This window comes from Adiantum capillus-veneris, chromosome 18 (genome assembly GCF_014529385.1).
Source record: "Adiantum capillus-veneris isolate H3 chromosome 18, ASM1452938v2, whole genome shotgun sequence".
NCBI classification, from domain to species: domain Eukaryota; kingdom Viridiplantae; phylum Streptophyta; class Polypodiopsida; order Polypodiales; family Pteridaceae; genus Adiantum; species Adiantum capillus-veneris.
The window spans coordinates 80,714,730-80,729,078 of NC_140948.1; positions in this window are offsets into that span (position 1 = coordinate 80,714,730).

Genomic DNA, 14,349 nt, shown 5'->3' on the forward strand with positions numbered 1-14,349 from the left:
GTACTCAAATCTGGACTTGAAGTTGAGTATGATGAATTTTGGCAAGATCGGGCTTTAAACAGAGGATTTTTCGTTGATTGGGCTAATAGAGTGATCCCCTTGACCAAATGGTACCAAACTCCATATGTGGCATGTATTTGATATATATGATGGATATATGATGAAAAATGATGAATTTTGGCTCTGTATGTGCAAAATGACATCATACGCGTATGATGTCTTTTTGTCCAAAATGGTACTTTTTGGTTTCAGATAGCTTGTGCATGTGTTGAACAACATCCCTATAAAGTTTCATTGAGTTTGGAGCTATTTTGGCAAATTTAGGGCCATAAGTCAGTTTTTTGCCCTACTTTGCGTCTTTTTAGTTTCCAATTGGTTTTTCAAGTCCCAATCTCATGATACTTTGTACATTTGATGTTGTTAGCATATAGAATGAGGCTATGCATTCATGTGTTCAAGATGATGTGAAAATCATGCTATGAGACATTATACCCGTATGATGTCTATTCTTGATAAAAGTGCTTTTTTGTACAAAGCATGGTTTGTGCTAGTGCCCTAAGCCCTGCTAACTAGTTTGCAACCTTAAAAATTATCAATTTAGTTAAAAGCCCCCTTTGTAGGCATTTCAGTCTCCGAAGTCGTCTTTTGGTGTTGGAGTTGATTTTCCTCGATCTTTCTCCTCGAGAGTTGCATCCCGAGCTCATTTGAGGTGTTGGGAAGTCGTCTATGTGGTTGGACTCGACTTTGGTTCCTTCTTTTCCACCTTTAGCCATTTGATTTCCCGAAAGAGTCTTTTTCACCATTGGTAAGTAAAACGGCTTTCTTTTGGGTTTTGCTTGTACACATGTGTCATTGATGACTATTTGAAGTTGCTTGTGAAGTTTCATGGCAGTTGGTCGTCAATTTTGGCCGTTATGCCAAAATGACACTTTCTGAGTCTGCCGCCAAATCGGTTGTTTTGACCCACTTTTGATGGTCCAAACCTAGAGATACTCCATGGTTGCATTGTCCTCGATGTTGTCAAGCTTCTTGTGAAGTTTGGTGTCGTTTCGACAACTTTTTCCTGTTTGCCGCTTGTGCAGGCTCTATTGACCTAGGGTTTTTTCAGTTGGTCTTTGTCTTACTTTGAGAGTTAGGAACTCATCTTCTACACTAGGGTAAGCCACCTATTGGTTCTTGCATGGTTTGGTTAGGCGGTTGTGCCTCTACCTAGCATTCTACCCATTTCCCGTCTGCTCTTGTTTCTTTCTTTTGGTTAGTTTTTGCGACAAAAGTTAGTGATAAGCATCAAAAGCTTATGGCAACGAGTCTACCTCTCATATCTGGAGTCCTCTAAGCTCTCGTAGCGGTCATAGAAGGCTGTAGAAGGTCGGATGCTCCTATGTGCTCTTTGCTCTCTCCAAGTGGGTAATAGTGCAAATGAGCTTGTAAGTGAAGTCAAAAATACTTAACTCTAGACTTCCCGGCTCACTTGTTACCAAATTTGACATGTGCTCCTATCTCGTCGTGAAATGCACTTTAGGATTTGAAATTTCTCAATTTGGACTCCGTTTGACCTGTTTCTGAGAAATTTGTCCACTTTGCCAAATTTCTGTCATTTCGGGCTTTCCGCAACTTTTTCCGAATTGTGCCCAATTTTTACCATGGGTTGCTCCTGTCAAGTTAGGATGATCACCATCTATTCTTTTCTTTTTTCTGATCTCGTTTCATCCATTTTTTTATTTTTCTTTTACTTTTATTAAGAAATCCTAAAAAATAAAGGAAAATAGCAAATTGAAACCAAAAATTTCCAAAAATACATCATAATTAGCTGGTAACCCCGTGTATATGTATATACACTTATTTGTGGTTTCTCGGCTTGGATTACCACTTTTTGGCTCGCATATTTAGTCGTATTTACAAACTCAGAGACTCAAATTCATCATTTGATCTCTTATTATTGCAAAACAAAGTATATATGAGGGCATAGATATTATCAGTATCTGCAATCAAACATAAAAAATTCGAAATCATGTAAGACACTGCCCTTGTAATATCATTTTCTTTGTCCTTATTGCTTGTAGTTACTGTATACCTATATACCTCCCCCCCTCCTAGTCTGAGTCCTCCCAGACGACTATAAAGTGTCTGAGGGTGAAGCATTGTAGTTGTTGTGGTCATGCCTGGTGAATTCAATTGTAGAGCGATGAAATAGCAATATTTTTAATAATGCCGCTTTTTGTTTGATTCTCAGGTTGTTGGGCAATATTTGGGTTGTCTGTAGCACTTGTGTTGTAGAATCAGTACCTGGGTTCTTGTTTACATTTTTGTCCTTTTTTATAATCCAAATCTGCTTCCTTTTTGCATGTGCTTGCCAGAAACTCTTTTCTACCCAAATCTGCTTGACTTTAGGTTGTGATGTCTCTGTCCTTGAATATTGAGGATTCTCTGTTGATTGTACTGAAGGGAGTTCCTGTTTACAAAACTTTGGAATCCAAATTTCCTTGCTATGGCTTTGTGCTGTCATCAACTTCTTTGGAATCCAGATCAGTTTCACGAAATTTGGCTGTCTGAAATCACTCTGTTGTCTGGTGTTGAAGACTTTGTTTTTCACCTTTTTCTCTCTGGAACAACCTTCTTTGGCCTCCATACCAACTTTGAGTCTGTCTTTATCCAAGGTTGGGTTGTGCGTGTATTTTCTATCTTCTATACCCATATCTGAGATTTCTTCTTTGAGGAGCATTCCGGTTGTGTAGAAGGGGCTTTTGGTTGCCATCGCTCCTTCTTCACCTCTTTAATACGTTTACCCTTGTCATTGGATTCTTTGGCTTGCACCTGTACGGTTGCTTTGGAGAACGGAATGGATTGACTTTCCTTCTCATATTTGATGTTAACTGAATTTGAGCTCCAATTAATCATCGCATTGTACTACTTTTGCCATGGTTGTCCTAGTAACAATGGATGTTGCGTAGCTTTGTCTTCAACCACATAAAACATATGGGGATACACATATTGTTTTATCTGTACGTGTAGTACTATGCATCCGATTGCTTTAATTGAGTGTTCTAAATAACTCTTCAACTCCTGTTTGGCAGTTTGCAGCTTAGTATCATGTTTCAATTGTTTGTACAAACTAACTGAAAGCAGGTTAGCTTGTGCTCCTGAATCCAATAGTGCTCTGGCTTTAATCTGGTTTGGCCCCACTTTGACCTCGATGATGGGCTCTACTTTTTCTTCACCCATTTCTGATACACTGATTGCGTTTATTCGTAAGGCTCCTTCATTGTGTTGTCGCTGACGCAGTAGTCTTCTTTTCTCCATTCTTTCTTTTGCTTCCGCTTACGCTTCTTCAACAATCTTTTTCTTTTTCTGAAGTCGCAGTTTATTTTGATGTATTTTGAGAAGCATGTCCTAGGTTAGTGGCAAATGATACTTCTTCAATCTGCATCCACTAATCCAGTTTGGCATTTCTTCTCCGTCTAATGTAGCAAGCTTGACGGCCCCGCTTGGTGATAGATCTTTTATCACAAGTGGTCCCATCCCTCGCTTTTTAAGTTTTTTTGCATGTTGTTTTAGAGTGTATACTAGGACAAAGTCCCCAATCTTAAACTCTTTAGTTCGTACATGCTTATCAAAGAACTCTTTTTGTCGCCTTTTCTGAGCGCAGATTGAAGCCATGGCTTTTAAGCGAATCTCATCTAGCTTTTCAAGGTCGTTTATTCTATCTGAAATCTCATGTTCTGTCCACTCTAATTCCTTAGCTACTCTCACCGTTGGAATTAAAAATTATATTGGTAAAATAGCATTCAAACCAAAAACCATGTTGTACGGGGTCGTTCCTATCGATGTTTTATATGCTACCCTATACACCCATAATGTCGAATGCAATCTCTGGTCCCAATCAGTTCTCGAATCAGATACAATCTTTGTAAGGACCGTGCATATGGTTTTGTTCGTCACTTCAGCTTGTCCATTGGCTTGTGGATGTTATGGATCTGATTTGCGATGTATTACCATAAATTCGTTTAGAAGGATCTCGATCACTTCATTTATGAAGTGTGTGCCTTGATCACTCACAATTTCTATTGGTAATCCATATCATACAAAGACATATTCATACAGAAATTGTGTCGTGGTCTTGGCATCGGCTTTTTGAGTTGCTTTTGTCTCAACCCACTTTGTTAGATAGTTCGTTGCCACAATGATGTATTGTGCATGAGTCCTATATGCTGGAGGTGAGATAGGTCCAACATAATCAATCCCCCATTTTGCAAAGGCTCTTGCTCCCATCATTGGTCTAAGCGGCATATCATCTCTTTTCAGCGGTACTTTTGTCCCCGCTAACAATCATCACATCGTTTTACGTATTCCTCACCGTCCATGTGTAATGTCGGCCACTATATTCATGTAGCTAAGACAATTTTTGTTGTCTTATCACCTGAGAAATGGCCTCCACCTACTCCTCCATGAGCCTGCTCTAGGATTATCACATACTCTGACTCTGATGCGCATATCCTAAGCTGGTTGTCATTTCCTTTCTTATAGAGTTGATTTCCTATTAAAGTGTAATCTCGCGCTTCTGTCTGTACAGCTCTCTGACGTGCTTTTGAGGTTCCCTCTGGAAAAGTTCTATTTGTGAGATATTCAACAATATAATGACTCCATTTAGGAGTGATCATTATCTGATACAATCTTGAATACTCAGTTGGCGGTTTTGACGAACATGTAATACATACCGTGACATATTCATGAACACTCTCTTTCATTCCTGGCCAGTGGACTCCCACTTGTAATAGATTCTTGTATGTATTCCTTCTTGAACAATGAAATGCACATTCGTGAACATGTGCCTCTCGCAGATATATGTTATATTCTTCAGGATTGATGCATAACCTTAAAATGTTATCGGTTCCTAAGTGATACAACCTTCCTGCAATCAACTGAAGATTTTTGGATTGCTGAATAGTAACTTGTTTCTGGTTGTATCCTTTTCTATCAAACTCTCCTCCATAGGTTAATAAATGAACAACATCCTGAGACCACTTTGGTATCATTTCTATGTTGAATAAGTACGCATTCGGCATGTCTTCATCTACACCTATAGGGTCTTCTCCATTCGTCAACCTCGAAAGGTGATCAGCTCTAAGATGTGTCTTTCCTTTCTTTGCTACTACCGTGAAGTCGAATTCTAACAAGATGATGAACCATCTTACTATCCATCTCGTATTGCATGGTTTGTTCACTAAGTAGAGCAAGGCTTGATGATCTGTGAAAACACAAACTTACTGGCTAGAAGATAATGCCAGAATTTCTTCAGAGCATAAATCATTCCTAATCCCTCTCGCTCCGTTATTGTGTAATTCCTTTCAGCATTGTTGAGCTATCGACTAGCATAACAGATTGGAAAATCCATGTTTCCTTCTTTTGGCTGAGCCAGGATGCATCATATTGCATATGCCGAAGCATCTGTATGCACATGGAATATCTTCTCCCAATCTGGTGATTTCAAGACTGGAGCAGTGATGAGTGCCTCTTTCAGTTTCTTGAAGGATTCCTCACACTCCTCTGTCCATTCGTAATTCACTATTAGCATGTAAAGTGGTTGGCCTATTATAGCGTACATGTAAATGAATCGTCTATAATATCCACAATGTCCCATAAAGCTCTGCACTTGTTTCGCGTGGCTGGTCTAGGCATATCCACTATTACTTTTATCTTTTCCATATCCGTGTCCCAGAATTCTGCCTTGTCGGACCATAAACACACACTTCTCAGGATTGAGAAAAATGCGATATGTCCTACATTTCTCGAATACCTTTCTTAGGTGTTCTAGATGCTCATCTCTCAGAAGAGAGTGTACACACAAATCATCCATGTATATTTCTAGAAACAACCTCAAGTACTCTTTGAAAGCATGAGTCATCAGCCTTTGGAATGTTGCGGGAGCATTAGTTAAACCAAACGGCATAACTCCATACGCATAAATTCCCCACTCCGTTGCAAAAGCTGTTTTGTGTTGATCCTCTGGCGCAATGGCAAGCTGATTATATCCTGAAAATCCATCTAAAAAGGAATATGCTCTCTTCCCGAACATGATCAGTTATTGACAAGGGATAATTGTCCCTGATTGTCGCAACATTTACTTTCTTTAAATTGACACACACTCGGAGTTTCCCGTTTTTCTTAGGCACTACCACAATCGGAGATACCCAGTCCGTGTGTTCAATCTCATATATGAATTCACCTTCCATTAGCTTGTCTATTTCCTCTTTGATTCGCTTGGCAAACGTGTCATTATACGTGTACGGTCTCTGTCTGCTAGACTTAACGTCTTGTTTCAAAGGAATTGTATGTTGGCATATTGATGGATCGACTCCCTTCAAGTCCTTGTACGACCATGCAAACACATCCCTGTATTCTCTGAGAAGACTCAAAAGTCTCTCTTCTTCTTTCGGAGACAAATCTGTAGCTATGTACACCGGTCTAGGTTCCTCTCCTGGAGCTGCTAAATCAACCTTTTTAGCGTCCTCCGGTCCATCATAGGATTCGTTCTCCTTTCTTTCTCTGATAGGCTGGGTTAATATCACCTTCCTATCCTCTATCGTAAATTTTCCATGTTTCCCTTGACATTGATATTTTCGTCCTCACCACTCTCAATTTCAGTCGTCCAAACTTCTTTCAGAGTTTTCTTTAACTCTCTGTACTTGTTTCGGCGTTCTAATTTGGACTCTTTGTTTTGCTTGTTTCTAATGTTCTTTTCCGCTTTATCTGTTTTGGTTTTCGTTCCACTGGGTTGAACTCGATTTCTTGAGCTTCGTTTGTCTTTCCGTGAGCTCATTTCCACATTTTCTCTCATTCTTCCGGAAATCTTGTCCTTGACACAATCTTCCACCTTTACTAGCATTAAGAATTGGTTTTCCCCTCTTATCCTAGGCATCGGAGTGTTTCTAATCCCTTTCGTTTTTCTCTTTTCTCTGTGGCATTTCTAGCATTTTTCAGTCTGACTTGGGAAGTCGTAGAATCTGACATCCTTTATGGTTTCCTCGTTCTTGCTTGAGTTGTCTGTGGACTCGTTGTCAGCTTCATTTCCCCATTCTGGATGATCGGGAATGTCGTGAAACATCTCCTCTTCATCTCTGTTGTATGGTGTATCAATCTTTTCAGTCTCCTTTTCGAGTACAGCTCTCATCATGAAGTACGGAACCACATCATATCTATCTTTATCACAGAACTTCATTGTGGGACCATCTTGAATTGCACAAACATCTAGGGTTGCTAGAATGTCTGTCCATTCTAATGATTCAAGTGCATCCTCTGGAAAGGGTTCACTTATAATTTTCGTCTTCAATTTCTCTTTCTAAAACACATTCTTTGCGCTTTAGACTTCCATAGTTCGAAGCTCCACACATCCATAACTCTTTGGGTTTGCCTAACCAAGCTGGAAACTCTGATCCTGCCAAAGTAGCTGAATCAAACTCTTCAATTGGTGTTTGGTTCACATCCTTGTAGCTATGGTCTTTTAGGTTCATGTGAGTAGTGGTTCCATATGTCTCAAGTATATGTGGTCGTAGCCACAATCCTGGACCATTTTCAATTGTCTCATGAACGGTCTTCCAAGTATAATATCATAGTTATTCTCCTTGCCAAAGTCAACAATAGCAAAAGTATACTTGTATTCAATTCCGCAAGAAGTCACTACAACTTTCTCTAATAGTCCCAAAGGTCTCTCCATATGTCCGTTCGCTAGTTGGAGTTTCAACCTCGTTTTTCTTATCGCCGGTTTTCCCCATTTTTTCCAGATTTCTTTCGTAGCAATGGCTACCCCAGCCCCGCTGTCAAGTATTGCCATTTTGTTAACTCCCTGGAGTTCAATTGGTAAGGTTGTATTTGTTAAGTATGGAGCCTTGATTTACCCTTGTAATTTTCTGTGGTAAAAGCGCACATTTGTAAGGCCCCCATTATGAGGAGAAGCCATCCTGCGTGAAGGAAAATTACTCACCGGAAACCAAAATTTTCACGGACAAGAATCAGGGGCAACTTTAGAAGCCTCGGGGGCGGAGGCCCCCGAGACTTCCTTTTCGCCGGAATATTATGGCCGGACGGCGGCCGGAAAGTGGTCAGAAAACAACCGGTCGGTTGGCCGGTGGCCGGTAGTCAATGGCCGATGGCCGGTGGTCGGAAGTCAATGGCCGGTGGCCGGTGGCCGAATTCAAAAGCGGACTTGTCTTCTCAAGCGCGGCCACACATGGGCGGATTGGAGGGTCTGATTTGGACTTATTCGCACAAGGGCGGCTACACATGGCTGTCTCTCATAAGAGAGGGCAGCCCTTTTGGCCTATAAAAGGAGGCCATTTCTACACACATTGTATAGTGTGAAGTTGATGCAACAAGGTGAGTGTGAGGTGGTGAGAGTGAAGCAAGGCGGGAGCTCCATTAAGGGTATAATCCCTTTGTAAACTACTTCTTGTTTTGAAGTACTAAAGCCATTGAGTGGCTGCTTTCCCGTGGACGTAGCCCACATTGGGTGAACCACGTATATCGTGTGTACTCTCTCTCTCTCTCTCTACTCTATAATCTCGTGTATATAAATCTGTCTCTCTCCATTAAGTAATCTACTCAATTATCTATTTAGCTACGTCTTATTTCCTAACAGTATTCCCCTCTTCGACTTAGCAATACTCTCCGACCTTGTTCAAAGGTACAGGCTTAGCGTTTTTTTGTGGCGTGCTCAGCTCTTGTATGCCCTCTTGCAGTTTTGCAGTTGGGTCTTTTATCCCAAATTTCTCCAAGCATTTTCCTACAGTTGCCCACATGTTTGGTCGTAGTCTCAAAAGCTTAGCTAGTGTGATAGTGCATGTTACTGGTGTTGACAAAATCTCTATCAATGCTTGCGAGTCTATAACTTTTTTGAAGAGATTCCTCGTGAGGGAAGCGCTCTAATCTTTGATTTTGCTTCGTATTCTCCTAAGTATGAAGGTAAGGTTTTCAGCGAATGAGGTTTACTCTCTACTATTCTAACAGAGCCTCCATCTCCTCAGTAAGAATGCAGATCTAAGTCCACTTGAGATCCTACCTCAAATTCCTCTATGGGAGGATTCCTGGCGTCCTTTTTCCCATTAGTCTGATTAGCTTGACAACTCAGCTCGTTTGCAAAGTTTGCCTCTCTCACTTGTTTCCAAAACTCATTGTAATCCTCATCTCTTCCGTAAGACCTCTGTATCACAGGATGAAAACTCTCTATTTTTTGATCTGTAGTGTTCATAACTATACGTTCATCCCCGTACATTTTTTAGGCTTTTGTGCGTTGTTAGGCTTTTCAACTACCCGTGAGATGATAGTCTCTTGATGAATTGGGTTTTCCATTCCACAATTCATTAGTTCTCTAGGTGGTTCTAACAAGGCTTGTGCAGTCTCGATCATTCTCTGACACATTTTGAGTCTCTGCTTTTCCAATTCCGCGTTTGGATAGGTCAACCACCGTTGTTCTTGTGTTTGGTTGCTCTTTAATCTCGCTTCGTAATCTCTCATCAGTGCATCCAATGGTTCGTGTACTTTGTCGACTAACACTGATCCCCCTGAGCTCACACTCGTTGTCTCTTTGATGCTCTTCAGTTTTGACTTTTCAGAGTCCGTTTCTCGTATTCCGTTTTGACTCTCAAGTTTCTCTAATCTGTCTTTTGTTTGTTTTAATTCCTCAGCTAGAATCGCGTCTTGCTATTATTTTTTCAGCTTCATGCGTGCTTTCCTAGCTTTCCATGTGTTTCTATGGCTTCGTCGTCCTTGACTTGCAAATTCCGTCTCTGACTTTCCATTCTGTGGTTCTCTAGTGGTTTTCTTTGCTTGAGCTCTAGTCACAAGTTGTGTTGGTATCTTGGTTTCATTTTCAGACCCACTGCTAGTAGGAATCGACTCTAGCCTATTCAATGTCGTCTTTGCACTTTGTTCGGATTCTTTGAACAATCCTCAATGAGAGTGACACCACACTCTGTGCAATATGCATTTATTATAATGATCTCTATGTGTGGACAAACATTCATCAAATGGTCACCTCCACACTTATAACAGGGTCCCCATGCAGGTCTTGGTGTCCCTTGATTTGCACTTTGTGGGTAGGCTGGTCTTTGGCCTGACAACCCCCCATGAGCTATGAACATAAGTGATCTTGCGTCCAAGTTATACCTCTCTTCATTTGAGGCATGTGCGGTTGTTGGTGGTCCAACATTTCCTATCATGCTCCAAGGTTCTGGTTGTTTTGGTTCTTCAGGTGGGTAATACACAGTAGGAGCCATGGGTGCACCAGAATCTTCGTAATAAGTCTGAATAAGCACTAAAGCTCGTTCTTCCTGATTCTCTAGGGTGGGTGCATATCTAATACCCACTGGTCTCACTCCTGGTAAGGGTGGTTGTTGCTCAATACCGGCTGTGGCCTTTCTATCCCCATAGGTCCTGGTACGTTTCTCGTTGGGTATCTAGGTACTGGATGTACCTGAGGTGGTGCTATTTGAGCTGGAGGTGCATACTGACGCTCCTTCATATAAACCTTGTTGTAATAGCATTCCTTTGTTGAGTGATTTGTCCATTTTTTTTCGATTGCACACCATTTCGTTAGTTTTGGCATTGGTTTAGGGATGGTGCTAATCTCCTTATAGCATCTTCTATCATTTGTTCCATGTTCGGCATTGTTGTTGTTTGGACATTCTTCTTAGTGGTGGTCTCGCTAGCTATGGATGATGAGCTACTAGATGCGACATCCGTATCCATTGCCAGCTTCCCATAAACAGCACAGTTATCCACTAAGTACAATGCTTCTCTGGTCACTTGCTCAAAACTTGTACAAGCTTTCAGGTGCAAGTCTTTCTTGAGAGTGTCATTTCTCGGCCCTTCTATAAAGAGGACAGATAGTCTGTCATCTTGTGGTCGTTCCCGTACTGGACATCTCTCTATGTATTGTTTGAAGCGAAGCAAAGCTTCCTTCACCTTTTATTGCTCCTTCTGTTTGAAAGCATATATTTGGGATACCGTGTTGTGATTGATCCTCTTTTCAAAAATTCCTCAGCAAACTCTCGCAGCAAGTGGTCAATGTCATGGAAACCTCCACCATTCAGTGGTTGAAACCATGTTAATGCCGTCCCTTCTAAAGTAAGACCAAATCCTTCGTATTGTGTGTGGAAATCTGTTATCTGTTCAGCTCTTAAGACTTGCTTAAAGAGTGAGACATGTGCATATGGATCTCCTGAGCCACTATACTTCTTCGTCATACACTTGGCCACTTGAGATGGTCTCTATTGTCTTCCACCAATCTCATTGCTCATGTATCCCGACTAAAACTGTCTCTTGTGTCATGGACTTCATGGGCTGCTCTAGTTGGCTCCCTTGCCACAAATCTACTACTAGGAGGCAAATGTGATGGTGCACATTTGCCTCCTAGTATGTGTAGAGAATGGAACTGCACTACCTCGATTCGTAGCCATTGACTCTCTAGAATGTAGTGTTCCCATTGGGCTTGGCATAGAATAATGAGGTCGATTGAAAGATTCAGTTACATGAGTCCTCTCTCTACCTGTTGCCATCGGGTCTGGCATGACAGTTGTAGGTGCTGGTCTTAGTGGGCTTGGAGTGACATAATAATGGTGGAGTGATCCCCCAAAGTATGTGTATCCTTCCAACTCCTTTTTATCGATTGCTGCATATCGTCTTCCATACTTGTCGTATGCGACAATCTTCGTTTCTGATCCCTCTGTGTAGGTAAAGACATAAAGTCTTTTCCGCTCTGTCAACTCATCGACGTAGGGTTCCTCGCATCTATAATAGAGATCTTCCTCTCCATTATTATACTTGTATAACCCCACATAGATGTTGTCTGTGTTGATTCTCAAAGTTTTGTTTTCTCGTCTTAATCTAGCATTAGGGAAGCTCATTGTTGGTGCTTTCTCTTAGGGTTCTTCATCTACTTTGGCTTTCGTGCCCATCAATCCCCACTTGGCCACACTGTTAGGATTCAGGACTACCAAGTACATGATACCTTCATCATCTAGGTACATATCTCTGCTATAGCTCACAGGCACTAAGTCTTTGAACTCACTTGGTCTATCTTCTATTTTCACACAGTAGCGGTCCATACCATCTTTGTAGATCTTGGCACCTTGCTTGTTGTCATATTGATACTTGATGAACAATAGCTTCATTGCGGCCGAAGGGTTTGATGGTCCTGCTGCCATGTTTTCTCTTTTGTTTAAGTTCAAGTATCCTAAGTGTTCAGTGAAAATCTCGTAAGATCTCTCTGAAGAAGTATCAGACATACTTCCTTCAAGGATCGGCTCTAACGGTCGCACTACACTTTGGTTTACACTCTTTTCGGTTGATATAACACTCGCTTGTTCTCTTTGTCTCGGTTGGTTATTCTAGAGATATCTACCGGATCTCAAATTCATCAATCCCCCTAGAGGAATCTAACTTTTCAGTCTCGACAGTTTGTTTTATCCCCGTTTCTGTGACCAAAAGTGATCCAAACTGAATGATACTTGGTCAAATGGTTTGTTTTGTCAATTGGAAGCCTTTTGTGATCTCAAGTGAAAATTTTGTATTAGATTTGCTCAAAAAGACATTATACATGTATGATGTCTTTTTTCACAGATTTTGGATATTTTTGCTTTGCTCACTCCCAGTAGCACCCTTATGCTCTGTCCACTTATAAAATTCAATTTGAACTCTGGTTGTGCAAGTTATGGTCAGATTAGGCTTTTCTGGGCAATTTTTTGATTTTTGACTTACCTGGGGTCAAATGTGATCCAAATGATATGAAACTTGAAATACAAGCTCTAGACAACTAGTACAAAGGATCTGTGATAGCAAAATGTCAAAATTTGCCCAGAATTAGGTTGGAGACATCATACGCGTATGATGTCTTTTTGTCCAATTTTGGTCCAAACTTGATATGTCAGCTATTCACTATGTTTGCAACAATGTTGTCAAGTCAAAATTCAAAAATCACATCAGCAAGTGCAAAAAGATATTATACGCTTATGATGTCTTTTTTCACAGATTTGCCCAATTTTCTATTTTAAGCTTCTCCAAGTGTTTATCTTTGAGTTTCAAGTGTTTTTATCAAGTTTGAATGCAAAAATGAGCTCTGAATCAATTTTCCCTATTCTTTGCTTTTTTTTTGCACTCTGACTTGGTATTTTGAGTTTCTAGAAGTATTAAAGCCCTTGTTTTATGTTGATCGTAGGGTAAAACTACCCTTCTGAACACTCTGGTAATGTCAAATTTTCTGTTTTGGTCTCTGTTTAGCCTCTAAGACATCATACGCATATGATGTCTAATGTTACAGAATTCCAGTTTTTTGGCACAGAACTCTTCCAAGGAGCTCTCTTAAGTGCTCAACAACACAGAAAATCTCTCTACACTTTGTTTATGCAAGTTTCACTACCAAATCAACGGTTTAGTGATCTAACAAACAAACACATCAAGAAAATAAATCACTGATTAATAGCTCTAGATTAGGATCAAATCAAGTCCTACCTAAGCTACTTCTAATCATAAAATGGGTTTTTGCAATGGTGAGTATAAAGACATTCACTGCCACACACGGACTAGCAAATACCTCAATCTCAACAACCACTCAATACCAACAAAATTCAATCTAATCTAAGCTAAAAACTGTCAAACACGAAAGACCTAGGAATCTACAAGTTTCCTAGTACCTCTCAAAGATCCTCGGAGTCCACCACTCCTAGACCTTTCTAACTAAAATATAAAAAGTAAATGAAACAATTCAACTCTTAGGATTAGTCTAAGGTCACCTACTTAGGGCTCTCGTACCCGGCAACGGCGCCAAATGGGCGGTTACGCCGCTAGCGGTGGCTATGATAGCGAGAACTCAACCGACAAACAAGAATGTCAGACGAGGACGGAGCTTGACCCGCAGGCGCATGGAAACAAATAGGTGGGTGTCAAATCACCTACTCGACCTTCTAATGACAATCACTACCAAGGAAATCAAACCTAAGTTCTCAAATACGCAAATGACTGAAATCCATACCACAAACAAATGCTATCTGAAACATGATCTAAAGTCATCGAATCAGCCTCAAACTCAAAGGGGAGTCTCTACACTAGGTAAGGACAATACCCTATGAATCTACAATATAATCGCAACCTGTAACCACTCCGTGCGGTAAACGCATATGAAGACATGCCAAAAAATTTAGGTGACCGAATTCCGACTGCGATGATACTAATGTGTATCTCTACTCGCTGCGGTTCTATAGATATATGGCACGCTCAATTCCGACACACAGGTAGGGAGAAAACTCGCATAGAAGCTCGTGGAAGCCGAATGCGCGCACACTTGGTATCGGTGCGTAGCTC